This window comes from Myotis daubentonii, chromosome 12 (assembly GCF_963259705.1).
Source record: "Myotis daubentonii chromosome 12, mMyoDau2.1, whole genome shotgun sequence".
NCBI lineage: Eukaryota > Metazoa > Chordata > Mammalia > Chiroptera > Vespertilionidae > Myotis > Myotis daubentonii.
This window is the reverse complement of record NC_081851.1, coordinates 74,711,894-74,730,413: the sequence shown is the minus strand read 5'-3', so window position 1 is coordinate 74,730,413 and position 18,520 is coordinate 74,711,894.

Below are 18,520 nucleotides of genomic sequence, written 5' to 3'. Positions count from 1 at the left end.
TCAAAACATGAGCAAGAAGAAATAAAATATAAAAAAATCTTTGAAAAATAATCTAAAAGTACTTGTAGAATGGAAAATATACTTGTTGAGCCCTAGCCAGTTTGGCTCAATGGATAGAGAGTCAACCTACGGACTGAAGGGTCCCGGGTTCGATTCCATTCAAGGGCATATGCCTGGGTTGCGGGCTCGATCCCCATTAGGGGGCATGCAGGAGGCAGCTGATCAGTGATTCCCTCTCATCATTGATGTTTCTCTCTCCTTCTCCCTCTCCCTTCCTCTTTGAGGTCAATAAAAATATATTAACAAAAAATAGAAAAAGAATATTCTTATTGACATTTTAAATGCTCTATGGTAGAGAGCTCACTTCATAAAATGTCATGCTCCTAAAGTGATCTATATATTTAATAAATTATAATCAAACTTCCAATAGGATATTTTATAAAACTTCATACTCTAATACCTATTTATGTTGATGACTAAATAGATAAGAATAGTTGAGAAAATCTTACCAAAAAAAAAAAAGGAATAGGAAGGAGAAGAAGAGGAGAAACTAAAACTTGATTTATCAGATACAAAAACGTATTACAAAGCAAAAATAGTTAAGACTGTGCTACAGTGGTTTCAAAGAAAGACAATAAATCAATGCATCGAACCAGTGAGCACAAAAGAACACCATGCACACATCAAAAGCTATTTTTAAAAAGCTATATATGCACAGATAACATTGAAATTTGTTAGGTGAAGATAGCTCATTCATTAAATGATATTGGGTCAATTAATTATGTTTAGGAAAGCATATTTTAGGTAATGTTTTATTTTTAATTTTAAGCCCCTCACAAGACACAAAATACTCATCACAAAACAAGACTGATAAATTTGACCATATTAAGATAATTCCATTATACCCTTTATATAGATTTACTAAAGGCCTGGTGCATGAAATTCATGCACTTAGGGGCAGGGAGGGGTCCTTCAGCCCGGCCTGTGCCCTCTCATAGTCCTGGAGCCCTCAGGGGATGTCCAACTAACAACAGGAGAGGCTCCCGCCACCACTGCTGTGCTCACCAGCCATGAGCCCGGCTTCTGGCTGAGCAGAGCTCCCCCTGTGGGAGCACACTGACCACCAGGGGACAGCTCCTGCATTGAGCATCTGCCCCCTGGTGGTCAGTGCGCATCATAGTGACCAGTCATTCCACCATTATGTCGATTTGCACATCAGCCTTTTATTATATAAGATTTTGTTCATTGCAAAAAGAACTAGTTGTTATTCAGGTAAAGAGCAAGGTAATGTGATTGGAATTAAGTACACAAGTACAAATTGGGAGCTCTTGTAGGTTCTGGTACCTAATGTGTATTGGGAGTAGCAAGGCTTAGGGGGCAGAGTTTTACCACACCATGGGAAAATGAATAAAGAAAACTTCATTTAAAACAAACTCCAGCTGAACCGGTTTGGCTCAGTGGATAGAGCGCCGGCCTGCGGACTCAGGGGTCCCAGGTTCGATTCCGGTCAAGGGCATGTACCTTGGTTGCGGGCACATCCCCATTGGGGGGCGTGCAGGAGGCAGCTGGTCGGTCTCTCTCATCGATGTTTCTAACTCTATCCCTCTCCCTTCTTCTCTGTAAAAAAATCAATAAAAAAAATATTAAAAAAAAACAAAACTCCAGAAGTCCTGAAGGAAGAGTTCTCTCTCACATACTACCACTCACCACACTTCAAATTTTCCAGACTCCAACAGAAAGAAGCATAGGGTTACATTTCTGTACAGAAGGAAGCTTATTTTACTACTCCAGGAGGAAGATGATTTTCTCCTTGCCTAGCAACAGACTCAACCAATAGCAAACCACCATGACTCAGCCAATGGAAAGCCACTACACTTCAACTCCTTTTGTCGTAAGAGCCCCTCTCAACTCCTCCCTTTTCTCTATACAAGAACATGCCTCCCCTCGGTTCTCTGGACTTGCCGAAGGTTTCTGCCATAGCTTGTTTACCTCAAATTGCAATTCTCTGCTTTTCCCAAAACTCGTTTTGCTGATAAACAACTGGCTATTTCATTTTGTTAAGGATGACACCAAGAAAAAGCAATTATCTGGACACTATCTGGGTTTCCTACGATCTAACTCAATTCTATCACCATCTCCCTGGAGATAGCATCAGATTTCACAGGGTAAGGATTTATTTCTACAAAACTGCCTGAAAGTGCCAACTCTCCAGTCACAGGGTTGGTTCTCCTGGCAACCAGCCCACATTCTCAATTGAGGTCCCAAATTTACCTCATTTGCACAATAAGACACCTTTATTGCTCTCATTGCTTGGGAAATTCCAAGGGTTTTAATAGCTCTGTGCCAAAAACAGGGATGAAAAACAAATATAGAGTCATTGTGTTAAAGATTAAACAACATCATTTAAATACAGTATTTAATATGCCTGTTATTACATATGTGTGTGTGTATAAATCAAATTATATTAAAGTTAATTTAAAATATTTTGTGTCATAAGGAAAGAAGCTGTGAGTAACTCTGAGAAAATAAAATTGTTCTCTGGCTATCAGTTAATAAATGATAGCAAATGAGTCAGTAAACGTCATTTTTTGCCTTCTGTGCATGTTTTCAGAAACTGATTTGACTACTTTCTCACTGAAAAATAGATCCTTCCTTGAAAACTGTCACACAATAAAGAGACTAAACAGGAGGCTTAGTCCATTCTTTTCCATCAATGTAAAAGGATTTATAAATGCTCATAAAACCAAAAGTACCAATGAGTTTCAGAGACGACTCTAATAACTTTTAACTACTGCACTGTTCCATCTGACCTTCTTGGTTTGGTCATTGAACATCAAATGTAAGAAGAAACGAATTTATTCTAAAGGACTATGTAATACTTAAATCACACACAAAAGTATATACCTGCACCTGGTTCCTGCAACTGTATTCTTTTCTATGGCAAAGATACAGCAACAAAATGTTCCTAAATGTTGAGTTTGCTCTCCGTGGCACATAGCACTGAAGAGAAATCCCTATGATAACTATGTCTTTCATCTGAGGTGACAGTCTAACATCTGTAGGGGAATATTTCCTTTCCTAAATATTCTGGGCATGAGGCTGGTCTTCAAATTAATTAATACTTACAGAATTAGTACTTTTTTACTTAGCTCCAGAGAAAGATGGGAAAACCTGACCTATATTTAGTGACTGTCCTCTCTGAATTTTTGTCAAAGGAATGATGAAATTGTTTTTGAAAACCAGCATTAACAACTATATTCAATGTTGCGCTAAAAATATGCCCCTGGCAGAGTACATCACAACTGTTTCTCTATAAAACTTGAAGTTTTAAAAACTATGCAACACTTTAGCACCCAAAGATCCAAATAGGAAAAGTTTCACTTTCCTTGTGAAAAGGCTGAAGCAAATGATTTCAGCGTGCAACATATTCATCCTATGATGTTATCTGCTCTGTTGGCGAGATCAAGAACCCAACCAATCTTTTAAAACAAAAGAGTAATGCCAGGACTGCTTCTCTGCACTTTGTCTCCACTGAGAGTGACTTGGCGTTTCACCTTATCCTTTAAAGGAGGGATATGTCCACTCCTTATAAGGAAGCCTCCAACTGTATTCCTGTCCATTGCAAGTGTATCCGTGGTCTGTCAGGCACATTGCAAGTGTATCCGTGGTCTGTCAGGCCCATTGCAAGTGTATCCATGGTCTGTCAAGTGCCATATAGAAGGCAGTTGGCCAGTCACACCACTTTGAAGATAAGAACCTATTTATATCAGAACCTATTTGTAGGGAAATAAATAAATAAAGTAAAATAAATATGATAGTGTCGATATACATGTACTAAAAGTAATGCTTATAAAATGTCTCAGGCAATGTGGCATTGAAAGCATGCACAACAAATGTTCTCAATGAGATGCTAAGTAAGAATTGTACCACAGTAAGATGTTTAGGGGAGACTACATAGGTCAGTGATGGCGAACCTATGACACGCGTGTCAGAGATGACACGCGAACTCATTTTTTTGGTTGATTTTTCTTTGTTAAATGGCATTTAAATATATAAAATAAATATCAAAAATATAAATCTTTGTTTTACTATGGTTGCGAATATCAAAAAATTTCTATATGTGACACGGAACCAGAGTTAAGTTAGGGTTTTTCAAAAAGCTGACACACCAAGCTCAAAAGGTTCGCCATCACTGACATAGGTCCTAATTTAAGATAGAGTATTCACAGGTGAGTGGATTACAAACTGTGTTTATTTACCAATGGAATGCTACATAGCTGTAAAAAAGAAGGATCTCTTACCCTTTGAGACAGCATGGAGGGACCTGGAGAGTATTATGATAAGTGAAATAAGCCAGTCAGAAAAAAACAAGTATCATGTGATCTCACTTATACGTGGAACCTAACGAACAAAATAAACTGAGGAACAAAATAGAACCAAAGACATTGAAGCATGCAACAGACTGACGTATTTCAGAGGAAAGGTGGGGTGGGGTTGGATAGGTTAATCAAGGAACTTATATGCATATATGCATAACTCATGGACACAGATAATAGTAGGGAGATGGAGGGGGTCAATGGAGGTAAAAGGGGCACATCTGTAATACTTTCAACAATAAAGATAATTTTTTAAAAGAAAGAAAATAATTGTGAAGGGAAAATATTAGATGTCTCAAGGTTTCCTTTGTAAAAATTCTCTGTGCCTTTTCCTTTTGCATATTTTAAGTTTCTTAGGTCAGCCTTTTCCCCTCTTGGTGCTAAGTAATGATATAGTGATATTACAGTGCTAAGATTTAAAATTGCATGTGCTCCTAAATGATGGTGAAAGAATCTCAGAACTATTGGAAGGATAAAATGTTTCCCTCTCCTTACAGCTGCAATACATATAAATCTGCTTTATACTGTGAATTGAGAACATCTATAAAAGTATTGATCTTATATTCCTATGAAATATATGTGAAAAAAGTAATCTGTTCTGTGTTAGATTATTGAAACTGTCCTTAAAAGTGTTATTTATACAAAGGAGTCTTTTGGGGCACCTGGAACTTTGAGATTATTACTCTGCTGTTAGAAATATAACCTGGTAACCCTCCAAGTTTGTGATTCTGATTGTCAATATTTCATTATTATTATTTGCCATGGTAATATATAATAATAAAAGTGTAATATGCTAATTAGACCAGATGTCCTTCTGGATGACCTTCCGGACAAAACCAGGGCTGCGAGGGAAGCCCGGGTCCCAGGTGCCAGAGGGAAGCCAGTGCCAGCAGCCAGGGGGAGGAAGGCCTACTCTTGCACGAATTTCGTGCATCGGGCCTCTAGTAATATTATAATAGTCATCCTTGTTTCCTGAAATATAAATAGTGTGAGTTTTCTTTTTCATGTCATAGACGCACTTTTACAATTGCCTATTCTCTCCCTTTTTACATAAATGCCACAAAAATACCATGAAGATGATGAATTCTCTATTTGAGCAAGAGTTCAAGACTCTTTGTATTATTTCAATTAAATCTAGTATATCCTAGAGCAGTGGTCGGCAAACTCATTAGTCAACAGAGCCAAATATCAACAGTACAACGATTGAAATTTCTTTTGAGAGCCAAATTTTTTAAACTTATACTATATAGGTACGTACATTGTTATTAACTTAATTAGGGTACTCCTAAGCTGGCCTTTGCTAAAAATGTCCGACCAACACCCCCCAATTCTTCTAACGCCACTTCTTCAAAATAGACTCGCCCAGGTCGAAAACCGATTTCTGCGCATGGCCCACGAAGTTTCAATCGCACTGTATGTGCACGCCTGTACGTGGTATTTTGTGGAAGAGCCACACTCAAGGGTCCAAAGAGCCACATGTGGCTCGCGAGCCATGGTTTGCCGACCACTGTCCTAGAGCATACTGAAAGACAAAAATCCTGAGACTATATACTTTTTAAAATGCAGAGGGAAGATAATCACTTTTAACTAATAATATATTTAGGAAAGACATACTTAGCATCTTTCTTAATGCCTGGAGCTTGACTGAAACACTGACTATATCTTGAATTTCTGTCTCACTTTTACCTTGAATTCCCAACACCTTTTTGCAAAAAACATGTTCAACTATAGCATGCCAGCCCTTCATGAGAATCTTCTGATTTACAGATGGAGCAAATTAGAGACATTGGAATTAAGTAAGAATGTCAGAATCACACATAAAAAGAAGAAAGGACTGTTTTTAAGCTGCTAAGTACTAATTTCTGGGTTTGTAACCCAGCAACTGCTTCTGAAGAAATATGATTGATTCCATATGAGATTGTATCTAGTTATTAATGCCTCAATTCTAATAGTAGGGGAAAATTTTCTAATATGTGAAATAAATAGAGTTAAATGGAAGAGGAATCCTTTCCTATATTACTCATAATGAGTCTTTTCTAGATCACTAATAATAGCTATCATTTTACTTTGCTTTTCTTATTTCAAATTGTATACAAAGGACAGATGTTTAAGTAAATGTGTATGGGTTCATGTTTATGAAAAGAAAAATTAATAAGAGTTTCATATACATCTTCTCTTTCATCTAATGTTGCATTTTACTCTACTCACAGCCATGATGAGCTCTGCTCCCCTGACTGAATATCTCGATTTAACTAAGCATACCATTTAAAGCATATTGACTTAAAGTAGATTCTGTCATCTCTGTAGCATTTTTGATTCTTTCATAAAAGGACTCTTGTAAGGAGAACATAAAGGAGTAAACTGTGGCCCGGCAGGGATAGAGTAGGAAAAGCACTTCAACTCTTCGTGAGAAGAAAACTTTTTAAAAAAAGATAAAGTGATTGTTAATTTCTTTTTTCTCCTTAACTACCCTGAGGAAGGATAAGATATAATTAGCTAAGCCAATTCCATATTTCAAGTAATCCAGAAGAGGAATGAGAAGAATCAATTTTTCAGCCAACTAATAAGAGAAGTTATGTTTTCAGATGTTAAATTGACCTTCTTGAGCCAAATCATCCATTCAATAGGAAGGAACACAAAATAAGAAAGGCCCTGTGGGGTGTGTCCAGGAACTGAAGCAAGAGACACATTCAGAAATAACCATGTTACAACTGCTTGTAATGTATGATTGAAATCAGTACTATGGAAGCATACAGGAGGGAGGCATTATTTTTGTTAGGGATAAGAAAGCAAGGCTGAAAAAAGACTTCAAGGTGATAATGTCTTCTACCACCCTGTCCAAATTAACCTTTGCTATAGTGAACAGATTAATAGAAAATTATTTATAAATCTGTAATATTGCACAAGTAGTAATCTCTTCTCTCATCAATATTTAATATAGTTGGATGGCTGAACTGTACATTCTTTTACAGTTACTGCCTGCTGATTCAAGTGGAAACTCCTTAGTATAATATTTCAACTACCACTACCTGGCTTTAACCTATATTTCTAGTTTTATATGTCACCAAGTCACATTTTACTTACTACACTCCAGGAAACTATAATATTCTGGAATTTTCTTTCCCTGTATATAATTTCAGTTTCCTCTGCCTGGAATGTTCACTCTTAATCCTATTTTTACCTGTCATAATTATCAATCTCTCATTCCAAACTTAACTCAAATGCAAATAGGGATAGCTGGGAAGGTTTTATATATGTACTAAGCCTTAGATAATATATGAGAATTGTTGTGAATTTTCTAGATGCAATAATAGTATTTTGCCTAGGTGAGAGAATACCCTTATTTTTAGAAGACATATGCAGAACTGTGTAGGTGTGCAATTTTCTCTGAAATGATTCTGCAATGAGGCTAAAATGTTAACAACTGTTGAATCTACAAAGAGGACATATGGGAGTTCACTGTATTCTTTCAACTTTTCTGTGTGTCAGAGAATTTTTACAGTGGACGTCAAAGTCTTATTAATGTAGCTCACAAAAACTTTCTATTTAGTGCTAAAACCTTAATACAAACAAAATCTGACAAGGAAGCATAGAAAATAAAGCAGACTGATTGGAGCAGGTTGATGAACTTAGAGTCTATCCCTCTGAGCAACCCCCTTGCCCTTCGAAGGCACCCTTGAAGCATTCAAAGAAACACAGTTAAAACCCTCTTGTTTAGTAAACCATTTCTCCAGGTGACAAGAAGAGCTGGGGTGGCAGCAGGAAAAGAAAAGAAGTGTGCTCAAAGAAAGAGCATAGAAAAGGAAGATGGCAAAACAAAAAGGTAATATATATTTCACATTCTTATTAAGGCCAGTCCTCTCCTAGGGCATTTTGGAGCATTTAGGTAAATTTTCACTGTCAGCATATACAGTCAGAAGCCCAAACCTTAGAAAAAGAAGACCTCCAGTCATTAGGTGGCATTGTCATTAAATCAGTGGAGGATTCAGCATAAAGCATGAGCCCAAGTGTCCATCCATTCAAAAACGTTTCATAAATGGATCCAGAGGGAGGTTTTAGCTTCACAAGGTCTTTTAAAAGAAAAGATAGGTAGTTTTAAAATTCAATTGACTGGCACTTTAATTACTAAAACGTAATTAAATTTGGTGCAGTCTAATTTGTAAAAATTTTTATTTACTTCCTGTTTGAAACACATTTCACTTTTAGAAAATAGCCTACTAAATGTATGCATGTTTTAATTATGTACTGTTTAAAGCATAATTGGATAGTATGAGTTTTAATTGGGTGCTGAGCTTTTATTTTCATTCCTTTGCATTCTGTTGGGTATGTGCGGGTGTTTATGATTTTAAAGACCTGAATCTTTTTTAATTAGTTTCCACCCATTCTGAGCTTTCTCTGAAATAATAAGCCACATCATCTGTTGTGTACATCTAAATATGTGCAATTTTCTAAGAGACAAAATTTTTTTTCAGGAATTGAATTTAGAAACTTAGTAAAATCGCACCTTTTCCTAGTTATTTTTTTTACCTGTAAATAAGTGTTTGCAGTAAAGTTTCATAGATATTCTAAATTACTATGAATGCCTAAGAATTCTATATTTTAAATCATAACTAGTGGAGTTTCTGGAGAACATATTATAGAAATAATATTTTCAGTCCTCTTGATATTTAATAATAAACATTCCTTTTTGTTTGCTTGTTAATCCTCACCCAAAAATATTTTTCCCATTGATTTTTAGAAAGAGCGGGGGGGGGGGGGGGGTGGCGAAGTGGGGGGGCGGGGAGCAGAAGAGAGAAAGAGAGAGAAGCATGTGTCCAGACCCGACCAGGACCCAGGTATGCGCCCTCAACTAGGAATCAAACCCACACCCTTCAGTGTGTGGACCAATGCTCTCTCCACTGAACCACACTGGTCAGGACAATAATACCCATTTCTTGAAGAAAAATTATATCTTTTCAACACTTTCTAAATTGAATCATAGATTTTTAATGCAAATAATCAAGGTTTCCTTATCTAGGGAGCAAAAAATATTGTTTCTATTGGAAATTCAAATTTAGCTAATGTTATCCATTAGGCTTTGAGAGGTAAATAAAGGGTAGGAAGGTAACTAACATGTACTGAATGCAAACTGTGTACCAGGTCCTAGTACCTACAGTCTCATTTAATTCTCAAGCTAGTCCTACATGGTAGATATGATTTTCTCCTCTAAAATTAAAATATACATAAAACCTGTTTGATTCTAAAATGTGTGCTCTTTCTGAAATAACAACTATCATCATTAGAAATTAAAATTTAGAATGTAAAATGATAATATATCCCATCTGCAAATATCTGCATGTTTGAGTGGATATCATGTGAAGATATTGCTGGTAAGAAATCATAATGAAACAAATTAAAACACCAAAACATATTTTTCAGCCTGCTTTAAATTTTGAAGGGACCAGATAATGTGAAAATACAGAACCATTCTTTTATTCTCTAGAGCCATGAGAAACATTAAGCAGAATTAAAAAGCAGTTATGAGTAGAAAGGAAACATATTTTTATTTTAAAAATATGCATCAAGACTTCCCACTTTGTGTGGTAGTATAGCACTATCCCAGAATAATCATTTTTTGGGGGGGGGGGCGGGCAGGGGGAACTTATCTGTGCTTATCATACCACTAGAGGCTTGGTGCATGAAATTCATGCACGGGTAGGATCCCTAGGCCTGGCCAGCGGTCAGGGCCAATCTGTGGGGCAACAGATGGGGCGATTGGGGGGCCCCTGCTGGCACCCACCTTGGCCAGCCTGGGGCCTGGGGGCTGGGATGCTTCTGTGTTGAGCATCTGCCCCCTGGTGGTCAGTACATGTCATAGCGACCGGTCATTCCACCGGTTATTCCACCGTTCAGTCGATTTGCATATTAGGCTTTTATTATATATGATATTACACTTCCATGAATAATACCATTGATTTTTTAATAGTAGATATAATTAGCTGTTTTCTATTAAAAGGACAAAGTTAAGTAATCTGTATTTTAACATCTGTAAAATTTGGATATTATTACCTCATTGATCTAGTATTAGAATTAAATAAGTATAAACACATTATACTTTTTAAAATGAATTATACATTTTTCTTTTTAAAGTAAAACTTTTTATAATGAAAATTTAAATATAGGGAAGCCCAAAATTGTATATCCACACTTTGAAAAATTATAGAGGCAGTGTTTATTAAAATACATTTCATTTTCAAAATTGAGCTATCAGCTGTTAAAGTGTGTATGCATTTTGGGGGGACACCCTGTATATATAAAAGTAGAGAGAATAGAATTCTTTGTAACAATCATCTAGCATTAATAGTTTTTAACACATGAAAGCTATTTTGGTACCTGATACAAAGTAGGTTCTTGAAATGGGTTGAATGGTGGCCACCAAAAAGACATGTCCATGCCCTAACTCCTAGATTCTATAAATGTTACCTTATTTGGAAAAAGATCTTTGCAGATTTATGTTGAAATGAAGAGGTCATCCTGGATCATTTCAGTGAGCCCTAAATCCAATGATAGTGTCCTTAGAAGAGGAAAAGGAAGTTGATAGACAGATGTACAAATGGAGGCAGAGATTAGAGTGATGAGGCTACAAGCCCAGAATACCAAGGAACTCCTCAAGCCACCAGAAGCTGAAAGAAACAAGAAAGGCTTCTACTCTAGAGCCTCCAGAGGGAATGGGGCCCTGTCTATACCTTCAAAACTATGAGTGTGTGTGTGGGGGGAGGGGGGGCGGGGGAGGGGGGTGGCGCTAAATTCTAAACAACCCAATTTGTGGTAATTCCTATCATTTGGTATGGAATTCCTATCATTTGGTATGGACATGATAGGAAACTAATATAGTTCTCACATGGTAGTTATTAGTGATTAAGTCAAAGTCATTGCTATGCCTTCCTTTTGGTTTAATTCAATGGATCTCAATCTCAATGCACAATAAAATTACGTGGGAAGCTCCTAAAACAGAAATGCCCATGCCCCATCCCGTGAGATTCTAGTTTAATAGGTAGAGGGACTGGAGGAGTGGCGATGGTTCTTAGTAGTTTTTAAAATCTCCCAGGTAAATATAATTCACTGTTAATGTTGCTAACTCAGAGTCTGTCTTCCCCACTAGATTTTGAGCTCTATCAGTATAAGCGCTATGTTAGAATTATTCCTACCTAACATAGTACCTGACATATAATAGTATATTTGTTGACTAAATGAATAAGTATCTAGCCCTCTAACATGTTTATGCAAATGTGAAAAATGAATAAAACATGGCTCCTTACTTCAAGCTGTTATTCATCATGCTAGGAGGGAGAGGAAGACAGGTTTGGGTAGAAAACAGAGGCTGTCTAGGAATAATAAGAATTATATCAAGTTGAATCACCTTCAGCTTCAAATATAGAAACCCTAAAATAACAGTGGATTAAATAAACAAGTTTTTCTCACACATAAAAAAATCTAGTAGTAGACTAGGACTGGTAAGATAGTTTTAAAGTTACCACAGACTGGACCTTCCTCCTCATTCTTGGCCCAATATGGATATCAAAGATGGCAAACACATTGCAGCCAGCAGGAAGGGATGAAAGACAAGCACCCTCCCATTAAGGGTCCCCTGAATGCATGTGACAGGACATGTCTACTTATATACCAACTAGAGGCCCAGTGCACAAATTCGTGCACAGGTGGGGTCCCTCTGGGTGACTTGCAAGGATCGGGCTGAAACCTGCAGTCCAACACTGCCTGCAGCTCCTACCTGCCATTTCCGCTCATCCCGGCCCCACTGTGTCTGCCCCACTGTGCTCCCGCCCAATCAGTCCCAATCAGGAGAGGCTTGCACTGCCACAGCAGCACTCACCAGCTATGAGCCCTGCGTCTGTCACGCTCCCAAAGGGAGTGGCCTGCGGGATCGGGCTGAAACCGGCTCTCCGACATCCCCAAGGGGTCCTGGATTGCAAGAGGGTGCAGGCCAGGCTGAGGGACCCTACCAGTGCACAATTGGGCTGGGGAGGGACTGCGGGAGGGCTCAGGGCATGTCTGGCCCATCTCCCTCAGTCCTAATGGGCCGGACCCCAGCAGCAAGCTAACCTACCAGTCAGAGCAATGCCCCCTGTCGGTCAGTGCACATCACAGTGACTGGTCGACCAGTTGACTGTCTGTCCCCTGGTGGTCTGTGCATGTCATAGCGAGCGGTTGAGCAGCCTTAGCATATTATTAGCATATTACACTCTAGTTTGGTTGTTCTGCCATTTGGTCTATTTGCATATTACCCTTTTATTATATAGGATAACCATAACTTAGTCATATTGCCATTTCTATCTACAAGGGTATCTAAGAATATTGCTTTGTTTCAGGCAGTCATGTGGTCAGATAAAAATTGGGAGTTCTATATATTATTAACTAAAATGGGTACTTAGAGGAACAATTACTGTCTCTGCCATAGTAATTAAATTAAATGTGTCATAGTAAAGGTACACAGCACTTTGGGAGTACAAGAAAAGGAACTAAAATTCCAACTGGAAGCATCATTGGAAATGTTATCATTTAAGCCACAGAAGATAAATAGAATAATAGGCAAGGGAAAAGGTGCTTAAGGCAAAAGGAATATGGTGAACAAAAGCATAGATATGTGAAGGTACAGAGTATGTATCAGAAAAAGTTCATCTAGTAAGAGCACAATAGGAGAAAGCATTCTGTTGTAGAACGAGAACAAGAATTTTGAATCACAGAGACCACATTTGAATCACTGCCCTCACTACTTAATAGAGGGGTAATGAGAAGTTAAGAGATTTAGATGAGAATATAAAGTGCAATTGGCAAATAATAAAGTTGAAAAGTATATATGATAAAGATGAAATAGAAACCTCAATCAATGATGGAAGTATAACAATAACAATTTAGTAATTGTTATACTAAAAACTTTGGATTTATTCCATTGGTAACAGTGAGAAAATTGAATATATTAATAAAAATCATGCAATTTCTATTTTATGAAAAATTTATTTGGTAATTTTGATTAAAATCTTTGGTGGTTTTAATAATTAAAAAAATGTTTGTTACAGTAGAGAAACCTACATATACCACCTTGGAATTCTTTCACACAATTTTATTCCTCCTTACAGCTTTCAAATCATCTAGTAGACACATGCGGAAAAAATCTGTTTGAAAATGACAAGTGAAAGATGTTTTATAAACTCCAGATGGAATTTGGTCTTTACTCAGATCAAATATGAAAAGACATCCAGGCACCAGGGTATATATATAGAAAGTAAATTCTATCTGACTTTGTGAATCAAATTTTTCAGCATTTTACTAACTGAACTTTAATGTGGAAAATCAGCAGTTATGCTGCTATGCAAAGAGGAAAGAAAAACTGGAAGGAATGGTGGAAGGTTAGCATTATTTATTGGGAATTACATGGTACCAGGCACAGTGCCAGATATTTTATATCCAATATCTCATTAAACCCAATAATCTTTGACCTGAATACAACTAAGGTTCAATAAGGTTAAGTGTCTTGCCCAAGTCATTGAATCACCAAGATTCAAAATTCAAAGTCTGACTAACTGAAAAGTATTTGCTTTTTTTTAAATACAGGTGATATCCACTTTTTTTGCTCAATCACTCACTCATTAATTCCAAATTTACTGTTAATTCTTTAGTGCCAATTTATTTCACCCAATTTTTTAATATGATTTTTTAAAATTTTGTTTTATTGTTTAAAGTATTAAAAGAGTAGTACATATGTCTCCTTTCTTTCCCCTTTGACCTTCCTCCAGCCTCCCCTACCCCCCAGTGTCTTGTGTCCATTGGTTATGCTTCATCCAAATCTCTCTTCTATTTGCCTAGATCAGTGGTTCTCAACCTTCCTAATGCCACAACCCTTTAATACAGTTCCTCATGTTGTGGTGACCCCCAATTTCATTGTTACAAATTGAGCATAATTAAAGCATAGTGATTAATCACAAAAACAATATGTAATTATATATGTGTTTTTCAATGGTCTTAGGCGACCCCTGTGAAAGGGTCGTTCGACCCCCAAAGGGGTCGCGACCCACAGGTTGAGAAACGCTGGCCTAGATGTTTCTAATATCATTATTCACTGATTTTCTTCTCCATTTCTTTTTGTTGTTGTTGTTAATCCTGGCTGAGGATATTTTCCCATTGATTTTTAGAGAAAGTGGAAGGGAGAGGGAGAGAGAGAGAAATATCGATATAAGAGAGACACATTGATTGGTTGCCTACTGCATGACCCTGGCCAGGGCCATGGATTGAGTCTGCAACCAAGGTATGTGCCCTTGACCAGAATGGAACCAGGAACCCAAACTGGCTAGAGCTCCATTTCTAAGTTATCTCACTTCCTGATTTATAATGTAAATTAAAAACCTTAGAAAAGAAGGGTTAACATGTTATTCTTTTAGTGAATTAAGAGAAATTAAAAAAAAACTTTAAAAGAAAAATATGGCTGGCAAACAAAATAAAAATGAAAACATATCTATGAATGGTGAATTAGTTTACAGAAAACAACATCTAAAGATACTTTGCACAAATTCCTGGTTGGCTCTGCAGGTGTTAACTCTGTATGTTTGCATTTCCCTCACTATTCAAGCAGCCACCTTTATTTAGTACAATGACTTGAAGCTCATGCTCACGGTAGAGCCATCCCCATAGACTACAAGCTAACTACTATATCTCAGAACCTTTTTACCCATCTGGGAAAACATGGTGGCCCCCCAGGCATATACGTGATGGATCTGAAGTATTAAAGTCTGAGGCAAAACAGATTAAATCACAATACGAGAAGCACTGAAGGAAATCTCATTCAGAAAATTGCTGACTCCAGCCGTTTTCTTTATCTGCATGTCTTTCAAAGAATATTGGAATCAGAAGCCATCCCCTATTTCTTAGAGCTTATTTCAAACAACTTTACTGAGGTACATTTTACAAATCATAAAATTAACCCATTTGACTCTACAAAGTCACACCCTCCCACCCTCCCCAGTAAGATCCCTCATTCCTATTTAAACTCTTACCCTCCCCCTAGGTCCAAGCAACCACTAATCTATTTTCTGTCTTTATAAATTTGCCTTTTTTTTTTTTGGACATGTCACATAAATGGAATCATACAATATATAGTCTTTTGTGTCTCAGTGCTTTCACTTTGCATAACGTTTTTAGAGGTTCATTCATAAGTAGCATATGTCAGGAGTTTATTCCTTTTTATTGCTAAAAGTTTTCAATGATGTAAATCCACCACATTTTGTCTACCCACTGACAGCTTGATAGACATTGAGGTTGTTTCCAGTTTCTGACCTTAGGAAAAATGCCATAAACTTTCACTCACAAGTCTTTTTGTACACATATGCTTTTGCTTCTCTTGAGTAAATACCTAGAGTGGGATGGCTGGATTATATGGTAGTCTTAAGTTTAACTTTTTAAGAACCTGCCAAAGTGACTGTACTATTTTACATTCCCACCAGCCATGTTTGAGGGTTCATATTTTCCACACGCTCACTAACATTTATTATTGTCTGTCTTATTTATTATAGCCATTCTACAGGGTGTGAAATGATATATCTTTGTGTTTTGGATTTGCATTTCTCTAAAAACTAATGACATTGAGCAGCTCATAACAGTTTGAAGTTGCAAGTTCATTATTTTACAAATTTGGAAATTAACAGCTGGAAGAGTGACTTATCTAAGAATACTCAGAAATGTTGTGGCAAAAATAGAATATATATCTCTTGTCTTTTTATTTAAAGCTTATTTTTTATGAAGCAAAAAAGTAAATTCATCCTATAGCGGTGATGGCGAACCTATGACACACGTGTCAGAGGTGACACGTGAACTCATTTTTTTGGTTGATTTTTCTTTGTTAAATGGCATTTAAATATATAAAATAAATATCAAAAATATAAGTCTTTGTTTTACTATGGTTGCAAATATCAAAAAATTTCTATATGTGACACGGCACCAGAGTTAAGTTAGGGTTTTTCAAAATGCTGACACGCCGAGCTCAAAAGGTTCGCCATCACTGTCCTATAGAGTTTAGTCTCCTCTGACAGATTATAACCACCTCTAAAGTGATAATCAAAATTTGTGCTACCACTCAGTACAGTTTTCATGCAATCTTATATTTATTTTCTCTTGCTGCGTATAGACTCTAGCACATGCTTGTTGCTTCATAAATACCTAAGTGAATGCTGACTGAATGAATGAATGCTAATAAGTGTTAAAAGCATAATATGTATCTGAGGAAAAGCAAACAATGCTGGAAAGAACTTATACAAAATAGGTATGTGAAAGCATGTTATATTCCTTCAATCAACAGGTGAAGAAATTTCCTCTTACTCCCAAATTGAATGTGTGCTCACCACTCTCACTTACACTTAAGTGAAATCTTCCATTATCTTGGTATTGTATTATGTCAATAGCATTAAAATAGTCTTTCCTGCCAGCAGTTTTTTCTAACTCCTGCTTGTTGGTAAAATAAATATCTGAAGTCATTCTGGGTTTTATTACTGACTTTGTCTAGCCAGTATTCTTACAAGACACATAAGCCCAGCCTAGCCCTTGTGGCTCAGCGGTTGAGCATCGACCCAAGAACCAAGAGGTCACCAGTTTGATTCCTGATCAGGGCACATGCCTGGGTTGCAGGCTCCATCCTCAGTATGGGCATGCAGGCGGTAGCCAATCGATGATGCTTCTCTCTCATCGATGTTTCTATCTTTCTCCCTTCCTCTTTCTCTAAAATATATAAAATAAAGTAAAAAGACACACAATCCTTTGTCACATATTAAATGGGCCTTAAAGACAAGTGGACTAGATAGAGATCATTGGTGGGCCAGTCCCACCAAGAAAATCTCTTTTTTGAGGCAAGTTTCATCCCAGCCAATGGTATTGCTTAAGCTTTCCTGAGATGTAATCTTGGATTTGCAAAACCTTTCTACACCTGTTCAAAAAATAATTGCTTCTCTTTCGGCTGTTTCTGTGGAAGACATGAATACTTTCTAACATAACAGTCCAGTCCCCATCCACCAGAATTAGTTATCCTATGGTCTGTCTGCAAAACTATCTCTTTTCCTCTTAGAACAAAACCACCACTTTGATTTAAAAAAAAAAAAAAGCCCTGATCCAGCACCACTTGAACAAGTCCAATTTTTCCTGAGGTGGGTAAACTGTGGCTTAATGCTATGTTTGAGCTCACAGATGCAGAAACCCTGCTATTTTTGTTCTTGGACAAGGTAATCCAGACTCTAGGATGACTCACTCACTGTGTTCACATGCATTTTCACAAATACTAACATGGATTAATGCATCAACTCCCACTTGGCATGAGTTTACAATTCATTAAGAGCAATTGCAAACTAGATTGTGACAGATCTGTCTATGCAGAAGAACACCATGCTCTTTCTATCTTCTGGAATATGTATTACTAGACAGGCCAAGGAAATACCACATAAAGTGGCAATGTATTTCTGCTTATTGTTAATTTGTCATATTTATTAGAGATGCCTTAAGAACTACCTCTAAATCCTCTTTTTATAACATGTTTGACCAACAGTTTTGAGCACTATTAGGTGTGAATTCAGTTTTCTCAGAGGCAATGACTGTTTCATGTATTAAAATGATCTGCAGATTTTGTACAATATTGAATAACAGAAATTTGGTGAAAGTTTTTAACAATACTTTTTGTTATGCAAACCTTATAGAGGTACAGTTATATGTATAATTACGAGAGGCCCAATGCATGAAATTCATGCAATGGCCTTGGCCCCAGCCCCCACCCACCACCACCACCACCACTGCCGCAGCTGGGGGCCTCTGCCGTGGCCCCTGCCCACTGTGGCTTTGTCCGGAAGGAAGAACGTCTGGCAGGACGTCCAGTCTAATTAGCATATTACCCTTTTATTATTATAGATATTTAAGGATCATGTAACCTTGAGATATAATTTTATACTTTTGTAGACATTCCAGATGGTAGAATACATAAAATACTTTAAATAATTTTTTTAACCATGATATAAACAGTTTTTGCTGGCATTCCAGAAACCCACATATTTTATTAGCATATGCCTCCTTGTCATATTTTAACAGTCCCTAATAATAACCAAAATAGTTATCACATAAAT